This window comes from Euprymna scolopes, chromosome 1, assembly GCF_053919585.1.
Source record: "Euprymna scolopes isolate OS-2025 chromosome 1, ASM5391958v1, whole genome shotgun sequence".
NCBI classification, from domain to species: domain Eukaryota; kingdom Metazoa; phylum Mollusca; class Cephalopoda; order Sepiida; family Sepiolidae; genus Euprymna; species Euprymna scolopes.
The window spans coordinates 173,734,622-173,748,168 of NC_136482.1; the positions used below are offsets into that span (position 1 = coordinate 173,734,622).

The following is a 13,547-nucleotide window of genomic DNA, read 5'->3' on the forward strand; positions in this document are numbered from 1 at the left end:
ATTTTATTTTTTTATTCTTGTAAGTATTAAATACGCTCTTAAACAATATTCTGCTTTAGTTAATGACAAGTCTTACTTTTACTTCGTCATTTTGATTTTGGGTTCGAATCTTACAACGGGTGGTAGCGCTCCTCCTTCGTTATTTACCACCGCCAATTATTTATCACTTTTTTTTTTTTTTCTACTAAAGCTTTTATTGCTTACAATTACAAATTCTTTCGTCAGAGAATTCAACATTTTCTTTTTTTTCAAATATTTTAGATTTTAAGAGGGGGATCGCTTTCCTACATAAATTTAGCCTAAACTGATCACTCACTTTATGACCATTACTAATTTGATAATTTTTTTTTTCCGTGTACATTTACTGAGTATGTCGCTGAGATTTCCGAGTGCTTATGCACTTATGTTACCGTGCTATTTTTTAAATAATCTTTTCAAGTTAAATTTAAGTTTCACGATCTCATTGGTAAAATTTTACATTAAGGCCCGTGGCGTCTCAGTTCGTGTGTGTGTGTGTATATATATATATATATATATATATATATATATATATATATATATATATATATATATATATTGTAGATTTCGATGTGCTAAAAACAAATCTGCAAACCGTTACCATCGCTAAAAAATAGTTTCCATGATACGAAGAAATTACTAATTCGAAAAGGGGTGATCACTTTTCAATGTAAATTTAACTTAAAATGAGCACCCACTTTCTGGCCACTTGAGAGAGGAGGCATTTTTTTGAGTGTCTATTGGCTAAAAGGTTTTTTCGATTTCTTTTTCTGTTTTCATCTTTCAATAAAGACACGGGGAAATTAAAAGATAAAGAAAAATCGGTATTATTTTACTTTAAGGTTCGTCTCACATTCGTATAGAAAAAAAATAGTTTTTGTAGTTTTCGGTATGCTTTAAAAGAATATAGTAACCATTTCCGTTGCAAATTTACCGTTTGTATGGTATTAGCCCCTTCAACTCTATTTTCCATTTCACAGCCCAGCCTTCGTTTACACTACGCTCGAGCATAAAAAACTGCCTTGTCACAGTGTAGTATTGACTAAAATTTAAAATGAGACGAAAAACAAGTAGTTTTCCAAATATGAAGCCATGTAATTCTGTTATCAGGGCTGGCCATTTTTGTACGCGCAAGCGCATTAATCCCTGAACTCTGGGACTATTTTCGATTTCACAGCCTAGCCTTCGAAGGCTGTTAAATGTGCACTCGCGTACCAAACTGCCTTGTGACAGTGTAGTATTGGTGAAAAATTAAAATTAGACGAAAAACAAGTAGTTTTCCAAATATTAAACCATGTAATTCCATATGTTATCACAGGTGGCCATTTTGTACGCGCAAGCGCGTGACAAGCACATGTTAATCACATGCGCGCTTGCGCGTACAAAATTGCCACCCGTGATAACATTTGGAAAACTACTTGTTTTATGTTTAATTTTAATTTTCCGCCAATATTACACCGTGACAAGGCAGTTTGGTACACGAGTGCACATTTAACAGCCTTCATTTATGTTCATGCGTAGCGTAGACGAAGGCTAGGCTGTGAAATGGAAAATAATCCCAGAGTTCAGGGGTTAATACCATGCAAAAAAAATCAAACAAAAACTTTTTAGCTAATAAACACAAAAAATGCCCCCTCTCACAGGTGGCCAGAACGTGGGTGCTCATTTTAATTTAATTTACATGGACAAGTGATCACCTACTTTTTGAAAAAGTAATTTCTTCATACCATGAAAACTATTTTTTTTGCAATGGAAACAGTTTGCAGATTCGTTTTTAACACACAGAAATCTTCAAAAAAATATTTTGTTATATACGAACGTGAGACGGGCCTTAAAGTAAAATAATACCATCTCATTTTTGTACTAAATTGTTAGGTGGAAGGACAGAATAGTTACAAAACACTCCCTCCCATGTTAAGAATGATTTTCAAAATAATAACGTTATTAGTTCAGCATGGTAACATAAGTGCATAAGTTTCGATTTCCGTTACTTTTATTTTATTTTCAAGCCAATATTTAAGATTTTAGAGTGGGGGATCAATTTTCTATATAAATTTAACGTAAACTGATTACCCATTTTTTGGCCATCACCAATTTTCAGAAAATTAATGTAGAATAAAAAAATGCAACCAATTTAATTTTTTTTTAATTTTGGCTTTTTTTTTTTTGATAAGATTAACAAATGTTTAAAAAAAAGTAGTCGTTTTTTTCCTGCCATTTAAAATTTTTCAATTTCGTTTCGTTCTTGTCTTGAATATTGTGCAAGTGATACTAGTTTTTGTTTTTAGCTCAACAATTTTCGTAAAGTAGTTAATTATCGACCCATAACTTTGCTTAACACAGAGCTGAAGATTTTGGCCAAGGTCCTATCGAATCGGCTGCAGGTTGTTATCAGCGATTTCATCGAACTCGAGCAGAATTTGAACCGAACCAAGCAAAGAGGAGATCGATCCAAAACAACTTTCCCCTGATTCATATGATCATAGAAGAAAGGATAGAAGACGACAAAGAAGCCGTGCTAATCAATTTGGATCAGTCCAAAGCGTTAGATTTTTTTTTTAATTTTTTTTTTTTATTACATTTTCATCCCAAACAAGGCAAATTGCCACTTTGGTGTAGGGGGCTACTATCAGGGCCAACAACTACTGGGGTACTATGTAGGGATTTGGGCAGCAAGATGTCGGTTCACGTTACACTTGAACTTCTGCACATCAGTACTGTTGGGGAAGCAGGGACCTGGAATGGAATTCCAGAGTCTAGCGGTTCTGGAGAAGTAACTATTGGAGTAAAAAGATTTTTTACATCTAGGGATCTCTGCAGTGTGGAGGTGGGATTTAGCAGCCTGTCGGGTTTGTCGAGGGTGCTCACATCGTGAGGGCACAACTGATTGCCGATTGTCAGAGCATTCACCACTCTACCACTTTCTTGCATCTATTCTAGAGACCAATGGATTCAAACTTGGCTTCTGCAAATGGATTTCCGTACTGTATTAAGCGCCAATGGCAGTGGTACAGGTAAACAGAAAGCGTTTGAACTGTCTGCTGTTGCCCCTGCTTTACACCCTTGCGTTGGAGCTGCTACTTCTCAAGCTAAAGCATGGGGAGGCAAATCCAGTCTTGTGCAGAGTCGCTCAGCCTGGAGGATCGAGAGCCAGAGTCTCCATGTTTGCGATGACATCATCGTCTTTGTGTTATGTTACTGAGAAATTGAGGTAGTGACAGAGACACTCACACAGTATGAAAAGATCATGGGGGCCAAAATCAACCACAGCAAGTTGACCAGTTTGCGGTTGGGGGTCTGGAGGGGTGCCAACACCCTTCCAGCTATCTTCAGCTGGACGGACGGCCCAGTTCAGATCCCCAGCATGTGGTTTGGACTGAGTCTCCAGCTCCAAAAGAATTGGTCAGAGGTAAAATCAAAGGTCAAAGCCGCAGTCAACTCGAAGCGTAGAGCAGAGGCGTGTGCCACCTACATCTTTCTTCTCATCCTTTATTGACTGGTTGTACTTCCTCTACCTGCAAACTATGTAAAGTCGTTGCAGAGTAAGCTGTCCTCACTTCTTTGGTACAAGGGCAGCATTGGGTTCACACACAGGTCTGTATTTAATGTCTGTATGAGGGAGATTTAGGATGGCCTGACTTGAGGCGTCATTGAGACGCTAAGAGGCTGGCCTTCCTGAGTTGAACCTTGACAGGAGAGTCTGCATGGAACTCCACAGTCGAAGGTGCCTTTCTTGACCTCATCCTTGATCACATGGTTGACGCATGTTGAAAGCCATGGAGCAACACACAGTTCTTGAAAGAGTGTAGAGCCGCGCTAAGGAACCTCCCTGGGTCTAGAGACCTTTCATGGCTTACTAGAAAAGAACTTTTTAAGGAACTAGTGAGAGTGGGGCCACCACAAACCCATTCATTGAGCGTTTGGGGTTGCTGACAGAGGAGATCCGCTCTCGATGAAGCTGGGCGCCAGGTTCAAGTTATCTCAACAACTGATTTTTCTTAGACCTGGTGATTGGCCTGAAATGTGTTGCCCCTCAACACCACACTACGCAGTTCCTGACTAGTGAATTCACTGCCTGGGTGTCCCCATTGCATGACCCCAGTCAAGGAAATGGCAGAACATGCATTCTTCAAATGCAGCAAACTCAGACGATATTGGGTGTATGTCAATGAGGTGACAGCTCGCATCAACCCTGAGTATACTTGCCTTTTGGACGTGTCCTATGTCATCCACAGTGGCTCAATGCTGTGGGATAGGGAGAGACGAATGATGTTTCTCATGGTCCTAGCCATAGCCAGAATGATGATATGGACGTCTCAAGTACATGAGAAGCGTGGGGTTTAATCTTTTGCTGATCAGGATCTGATCCCGTTTCTCAAGGACCAGATGAAGGTCATGATCAGATGTGATAGGAAGAGATTAAATCCCACTGCCTGTAACAGAAGATAGATAAAAATTGCGAGCCTATGTGTACGAAGAGGTGGCAAGTTGGAGTTCATGTTCCCCACTTAAGCATGGCATGTATGGTTCCAGATCCTGTTGAACTCCAAATCCCTTAAGTATCTAGATTAGGTTTCTTAGCTAGCTGAGTGAATATCCCCCGCTCCATTAGCAAGAGGTAACCTTCAAGATACCTACACCTTCATTTTTCTTTTTTGCGCCTGACCATTCCAATAACTGACCTCATCTTGGAGAACGCCCCACCCCACTCCCAAACCCCATTTTTCTTTGATCCCATCTAGAATTTAAACATTGACCTGCTTGTTTTTGGCCCCCACCAAACCAGAAAACAGTGGGCGGTATGCCATCTAGAGAGGGTTGGGAGTGTCCTAGTAAAATTTTTTGTTTATTTTTTTCGCCTTTTTTCCCACCCCAGATCAATAAAATAATGATCAAACGACTTTTATCATAAAATTTTATTTTTATCCTTAATAAAATATATATATATATATATATATATATATATATATATATATATATATATATATATAATATATTTCTGTAGAAATATATTTTTCTTATTATATATCAATCCTTATATAAGAAGCTCAATGTGAATACAGAGCAATATATAGAATAAATGACAAAAATTTATATCCCAAAATACATGATGTTGACAATTTTTATATTTTATTCCTTTACATCAATTGATCCTTGACAGTATCTGTTTCATAGTACAAAATCAATCACTTAGTTATTATATCAATCAATGAATCTATTATGCTTTTAACTCATCAGAAGAAATAGCAACGATCAATCTAGCAAAAGGAATTAAAATGTGATACGACATGGTGAGAATCCGAAAATTGGAAAAGAAGCTGCAGTTACCTTTATATTTTACCATTACACCATCTTGTATTTTTACATATATATATGTATATATGTGAATGACTATAATGCTCCTTATCTTGAGTTGAGCATATTGAGAAGTGATACACGAATTACCATTAGCATATAAAGTGATGCCCTTTGTGTAACCAAATCGAGCTTAGGTATTTTGGACCATGTCAAAACATTGTTAATTCACTACTCGCACAGCAGTCGCCAATTAGCGTAATGGTTAGAAGCCTTGACTGTCGTACGGGCGATCGGGTTTTGATCCTGGCTTGAGGTAGTTGCCTGTCTAGGCACACTGATGAGCTGTGATACAGCGAAATAGTACTGTATGTGGATGACTATATATATATATATATATATATATATATGTTTTATGCATTTATTTATAAAAAAAAAAAATAAATAAAAAATGATTTTATTTTGAACTCTGTCAAGGCAGAATAAGGTGCTTTGAGCAGCTCCCACCTAGATGTGGCAACACTACTCCATCCTTGGACGTACTTGGCTCTTATACAGGTGGAGAATTGCATTGGCAGTGAGATATCTATTGGAGCGTAGAATGATCAAACCATTTTTCCAGTGACCTTGGCAACAGATTTGATGTACATGTTCCATTTCAGATCAGGAGTAAAGATCAGAGCCAGAAGCTTGTCAAACATGGAGCCTCCTTAAGATGAGAGTCATTCATTTACATTGATGCCAGATGAGCCATGGCAAGTGCTCATCTGAGCTCTAATCATGAGGAACTGAAAATGTGGAAGATTTGCGTGAAGTTTGTCTCAAGGATGCTCAGAGAAGATCACTGACTATTTGACCAAGATGGACATCAAGAGAGTTCCTCACTTTTCCTATAATCCAGACCTTGCTCCCTGTGACTTTTGGTTATTCCCTAAACACAAGGAAAATCTTAGAGGCTGTCGTTATGAGACAATTGAGGAGATGAAAGAGGCTGCGACGAGGGTCATTGACACGCTCACACAGCAGAGTTTCATGGGGTCTTCCAGAAGTTGTTGGAACGGTACAACAAGTGTATTACAACTGGAGGAGATTACTTTGAAGGGGGACTAAAATTTCATGTATGTAAGGCGGACTGGAGTTTTATGTAGGTGAGGCAGAGCAACTTGCTTATTTCAAATATCAATTAAAACACAGGTAATGCAGATATACATGTAATTCTTTAAATTGCAACTAGTACAACATTTAATTATTTTTACCAGTTTTAAAGATGATATCAGTAAGATGGCGTCCATTCTTTTCTATGGACTGAGTTAATCAAACTCTGAAGTTTCGATTAACTCTTTCCAGCATATCGATGGGTATTAGGGACTGCCAAAAGTCATCACAGAATCCCCCCCCCCCCATATGTAAAACGATGTAACTTTATTATAAATTAATATTATCAATACAACTTTTGTACCATTTAAAAGAAGGACAAAATAAACTAGTAATAATTTTTTAAAATTTTTTTCATCGTACAAAAATAATGAAATTGCGAGATGAAAATCGTGTTTACATAATTGACGCTTTAAAATAACGTTCCCATGTAGTAGACATTCCGAACGTGAAAACATACCCGTGTTTAATAAATCTAGCAAAAATCAACTAATGGTTAGATTTTCGTGAAATTTTCGATACTTATGAATGAAATTACATATAAAATGCAGTTTCCGTAAAATATATGAGGGGAAATAGGTTTTTAATGCGTGTTTCCCCCTCCCATATTTATTTTTTTCGAAATTTGAAGAAAATATATTTAAATCTATCGAAATTTCTATTTATTATGAAACACAAGAGTTCAAATAAGTAAAAATATTTATTTTTTTAAGTTTAAATACACATATTGAACAAAAACTTACCTTGAAGTTGCAATTAAAAAATTGATATAAATTTAATATTATTATGTTTTTTTTTAATAGTGTTTTTTTTCTAATTAATATATACTATAATCAGTTGAATTGTCAAGAAAAAGCAACCTCTTAAAAATTAACTGATTTTTTAAAGATTAAAATTCCATTATTTCAAAATGTCCGCTACAATATAGATTTTTTGGGTTTGTATTACTGTACACATAGATTCGAAAAAGTTGTCAAAAAACAAATATATAACAAATAAATATTATCAAAGGCAAGATAAGTTACTTTTCTACCTAACTGGATATGTTTTTAGTGTTTTTATTTAATGTAACATGTTTATTCGGCTCGAAAAGCATACAGTGTTTATCAATGTATTGGAAAATTCAAGATGGCGCCCGAGTCTCTCTTTAACACGGTAAGTTCAGGAAAAGATGTTATAAATAATAAACTAGACAAAATACTGTTAGAAATTCGCTCAATATATATTACCGTGACATAAGTTGACATATATTCGGTGTTTTTTAATAGTATTTTGTCTATTTTATTATTTATAACACCTTTTCCCAAACTTACCATGTTAAAGAGAGTGTCAGGCGCCATTTTGAATTTTCCAATACATCGGTAAACACTGCATGTTTTTCGAGCTGAATAAACATGTTACATTGAATAAAAACACAAAAAATGTATCCAGTTTTGTAGAAAAGTCACTTATCTTGCCTTTGATAATATTTATTTGTTATATATTTGTTGTTTTGACAACTTTTTCGAATCTATGTGTACAGTAATACAAACCCAAGTAAACTATTTGAATGTAAAATAAATTCCTATTAAATTAAATTACAGTAGTAAATAATAGTTAAAAAAAAAAAAATGTTCGTCGTGGGTCGCATTAAGCACATCAATTGATGACGTCACCAGATCATGTGTACATTTTGGAAAAGTTCACATAAAAATGGTAGTCTCTAATGGGTATATTGGCGACGAATGTTTTTTTTAGGTGAATCAAGGTGCTAACGCTATGCTTTTCGAGCTGAATAAACATGTTACATTAAATAAAAACACTAAAAACATATCCAGTTAGGTAGAAAAGTAACTTATCTTGCTTTTGATAACATTTATTTGTTATATATTTGTTTTGTGACAACTTTTTGACGTTGGCCTTCGGGTCAAGATCAAAGTGGAGACTTTTGTTTAGTTCTAGAATAACAAGGATGACCAACGACCCCCATTTTCCCCTCTTTTGAGTTGACCTAAAGTTTTTTTGTTCATGTTCATTTTTTGCCTGAATAAAAGATTTAATATCTCAATCTGTTTGCTACACTTCAATTTCTTGTTCTCTGTCAGTGGAGGAGAAATCCTTCACAACTGAGACAATTTTTATTTTGTTTCCTTTTCTCCACATTAAAAAACGACCCTGGTGTCTAACTCTGTCCCGTGGGGAGATATTGTAAATAGAGACAACTTTCTGACGGTGTAAAACAGCTTTATCCGTTTCATGCCGCTTAATATCAAGGGAGATAACCAGACTCAGAGTGATCTTCTTGACATTACACCGGTCACTTCAGTTTGAAAATACAGTAAAGACGAGTGTGATTGTCTGCTCTCGAAGAAAACTTTTTATATTTATATTTTTTTTCCAAAAGTAAGCAGCATTTTTTAAAATTAAATTTTGTTTTGCAACTAATCTATTCGACCAAATTCATTTCTTATGATTTTGTTTTAAAGAAAACTATTGTTTATTTCATCTATTTCAGGCAGTGATCATCCGGACGTAAATAATAGCCGTAACGTTATTATTTAAAAAAAAAACCATTCTTAACATGGGGGAGGGGAGGGTGTTTTGTGCCTATTCTATACTTCAACCTTACAATTGAATAAAAAAAAAACATATCATAAAACTTTAATTAAACTTGGAAATACGATTTAAAAAATAGCGCGGATCACTCTGCACTAGCACCTCTTGTTATTGTTTAGCAAATGTTTTCGGCACTTATTGATGCGTGCTGAAATAATAACGTTATTATTTAGAAAGCTATTCTTAACATGGGGAGGGTGTTTTGTACGTATTACAATTTAATTAAAACCTATAATAAAACTTTAAACTTGAAAAACGGGTTTGTATTACACATAGATTCGAAAAAGTTGTCAAAAAAACAAATATATAACAAATGAATGTTATCAAAGGCAAGATAAGTTACCTTTCTACCTAACTAGATAATTTTTTAGTGTTTTTATTTAATGTAACATGTTTATTCATCTCGAAAACCATCCTGTGTTTACCGATGTATTGGAAAATTTAAAATGGCGCTCGCTAGACTGGTGAACACGGTAAGTTTGGGAAAAGGTTACTAATGCAATGCACTTTCACTTTACTTATTGCCATTCTTAACATGAGGAGGGGAGGGTGTTTTCTACCTATTCTGTACTTTAACCTTACAATTGAATAAAAAACATATAAAACTTTAATTAAACTTGGAAATACGATCTAAAAAATAGCGCGGATCAGTAAGTGCACTAGCACTGAAAAAAGGAGTCAAAAATAAAAAAAAACTATACAAAATACTGTTAAAAACCCACCGAATATATGTCAGCCTATGTCACGGTAACATATATTAAGCGAGTTTCTAACAGTATTTTGTATATTTAAAAAATTTTTAAACTCCTTCTCCCCAAACTTACCGTGTCCAGCAGAGACTTCGGTGCCATTTAAATTTTCCAATAGTATTTTCTACTATTTTAAAAAAACGTGCTGAAAACGAATATCGCATTTAAAATTGGGGTCGACAACTACTTTTCACGATACTTGAAATATACTTTTCTGTATGTTTCATATAGTAATGTCACGCGGCGGCCATATTTGTCCATATTTGTAAAATGATACTTGGTTTCCACCTTAACATTTTCCTTTAAAATGACTACTTCAGTAGGTTTTCGAGTATGCTGAAAACGAATATCGCATTTAAATTTTCCGCAAATAAGTAGTTTTCCTGATATTAAGCAATGTAATTCTATGTTATAAGTGGTGACCATTGTTGTACATGCGAGCGCATATTTTGCTGCACACGTGGCAAAAATGTGTGCCAAAATATGCGTGCGCTTGCACATACAACAATGGCCACCACTTATAACATAAAGAATTACATTGCTTAATATCAGGAAAACTACTTATTTGTAGAAAATTTAAATGCGATATTCGTTTTCAGCACGCCCAAATACCTCTAGAAAATAAGTTTTTTAAGGTAGGTTTTGCGTTGGTCTACAAGGCCACAATTAGCAACGTTATTATTTCAGCACAACCAATGTTGTGACAACCATATTCTTCATAAATACCCCAAAATCTATCAAGTACAATTTCTTTTCTGTTTAATAAATATATTTGGAAATAGTCATCTTGAAACTTAGCAAAAAAAAAAAAAAAAAAAAAAATTACTATTAGACACTCACTTAATAACCGTGACATTTATTTGGTAGCTTTCTAACTGTTTTATTTCATATTTTTAAGTCACTATCGAGACTTCAAATATGTAAGCATCACATCGCGGCCATTTTTTTTCGTTTTCACGTAATGCTAGACATTACTTGTTTTTCGAACTGAATAAATGTTTTAAAGTAAGTAAAACCAAAATCTTATTCAGCTAGGAAGAAGAGTAACTTATCTTGCCTTTGATAACATTTATTTGTTTTTGGCCACTTTTTCGCACCACTCTCACTTGCAAAACAGACAAAAAAAGGGGGGGTACTAGTGCACTTATTGATCCGTCCTGAAATAATACTGTTATTATTTAGAAAGCCATTCTTAATATGGGGAGGATAGTGTTGTGTACCTATTCTATACTTTAATCTTACAATTTATTAAAAACAGATATTATAAAACTTTAATTGAACTTGAAAATACTATTTAAAAAATAGCGCGGATCAGTAATTGCATTAGCACCAAAAAAAGTCCAGGTAGGGGAGAAGAGTAACTTATACCGCTTTGGTAACATTTATTTCTTGTGTAATTATTTTTTCACTCGCTTTTTTGTTTTGTTAGCTAATCTAGAAAATCATTGTTATTGAAACCTTTATGATGTTTCATCTATTTCAAGTTTTGTTTTCTCATAACAATTACACACTTTTTTTTTTCTCTATTAAGCCATGGCCATAAAACCGTTAGCAATAGACAGTCTACTTAGCTGATTAGGAAATGCATAAAACTTCGGAACATCACGATAATTAGACAATACAGAACTCCAAAAATACTAATACATGTTCTTTCACACTGTTCTGAGGTAGCACATTCAGGATTGCAGAACCCAATGAAACTTGAAATTTTTTATAACTTATATTAAATAGTACAATGTTTTTTTTTTTTTTTTGTACTTGTCCAGAATTACCATTAGCCCTGTCGGTGGGGCATTAGAATACACCGACTGCCTCCCTGCAGAGGGTAAAAGTCCCTCAATGGGGGTCCTGGATATGACCTTAAACTATATCCAGTGGTGAGGCCCCAGCTTGCGGGCTTTGTGGAGTGTGGAGCCACCCTTTAATTACCATTGCTCCCAGGTCCACTCTGACCCGGAGTGGTAGTGCCTGTTAGGGTTCCAACTACGGGTTAAATAGAAACCGACTTGAAAACAACAAATATATTCTATTAAAAATTTTTTCTTCAAAATCTTTGGATTCGGCATTAAATAACCCGAAAAGGGTTGATATGCCGTAAAACAAAAACAACCAACTAGAATGACCATTAAAGTAAATGTGCAAGTTAAAAATAAAATTACAGGAAAACGTTAAGAAATATTTAGTTGTGATTGTTCACCAACATTTATGGAAAACAATGTAGTTTTTTTGTTTGTTTGCTTTTTTTATTTTAAATTATTTAAACTCAAATGCCACATGTAATCGTGCGTTTGGTGGAAAAGTCGTAATTTTCGCATATTTCAGGGAGGAGATAAATCAAAGTGCATTTTTTGTTTTGCTTGTTTATTTACAAGCGGAGGGAGGGGTACTATATATACATAGTATTGGCTTCAAAGGTTATCACAACTGAGGGTGGTAGTGAGGATAAATCCCCTCTCTCTAAAAAGATGTCCTCATGGTGTGCATCTCAAATAGCTTCTGACAACCAAGTTCAGCTCCTGGCCTTCTAGTATAGCTTAGCTACTAAACCTAGCAAAACTATATATACTAACGGGGAGAAGGGGCAAAGGCAATCCACCAGCTCCTTAAAACCAGTTACTTTGGGCAGAAGCTTACTTAAGCAACTTTGAATGGAAGCTCACTTAGGAGAAGGCAACTCTGATTCAAAACCCCTGCTGCCTTATGGGATTTACCACATCAGAAAAAAAGCAAGGGGAGTAAACCTTGACAGAAAATCTGGAGAAAGTCCTAAGGCGGCCTGGCTTTATATTGTCATCACCAGCAACTCCTGTGGTGCAATTAAAGCCAAGCTGTAGCGATTCTGCCTTTCCCTAGGATCCTCAGGTTTTGCGGATAGGGTGGGGTACTGCTGCACGGGCAACAGCTATCCTCCCATATTACCCTGCCTATGCTATGTAGCTCTACTGCTACACCGTCATCTTCTGAAATGAACGGTTGCCAACAACAACAACAATGGTACTGATTTCAAAAGTTTAAAAACAATCTGACTTGGGTGCCATCAACTAGAATCGAAACCAAAACATTTAGTGTTCCAGTCATGTTTCCTACTGTTTGAGCTATTGACAGATAATTATTTAAAATTAAAATGCTCTGCTGATGTTGCTCCAGTTCTCTCCAGACTTTTCAAGAAATGCATAAATCAATCTTGTTTTCTTACTGCTGGAAAACTGCTTCTGTTGTATCAGTTTACAAGAATTCTAGCAAAAGAACTGACCCATTAAATTATCACCCATTAAATTATCACCCCATTAGCCCCCTTCTTCTTGCCAAAATCTTTCAGTCCTTAATTAATCAAGCTCTAGTCCACTACCTCACAGCTGCTAAACTTCTGTCCGACTAACAGTATGGATTTAAGCAAACCCGTTCGACTGCAGATATCCTAACTGTAATCTCTGGGCATATGTACCATGCACTGGATAAGGCAAGAGAAGCTAGGGCAATAGCCCTAGATATATCCAAGGTCTTTGACAGGGTATGGTACAATGGTCTTCTCATGAAAATCATCATATGGTATTATTGGACGAATACTTAACATAATTAAATCCTTCTGGAATAAGAGAAGAATCCAGGTTATCCTCTATAGTCATGCATCAAAACAATATGATATAAATGTGGGTGTGCCTCAAGAGTCGATCCTTAGACCTTTATTATTCCTGATATTCATAAATAACCTCCCTGGTAAATTGTCTCTGAGAT

The 13,547-nt window shown here is 35.4% G+C and overlaps 1 protein-coding gene across 3 annotated transcripts in view; it reads left to right on the forward strand.

Annotated features, from left to right (window-relative positions):
• The first annotated feature begins 8,720 nt into the window (after positions 1-8,720).
• Positions 8,721-13,547, forward strand: part of LOC145277592 (uncharacterized) — a 42,063-nt gene continuing 37,236 nt past the window's right edge. For all 3 annotated transcript variants that reach the window (XR_013868167.1, XM_080129110.1, XM_080129119.1), the window contains exon 1: positions 8,721-8,850. The gene's annotated coding sequence lies outside the window, so the exon portion shown is untranslated. The remainder of the gene's footprint in view (positions 8,851-13,547) is intronic.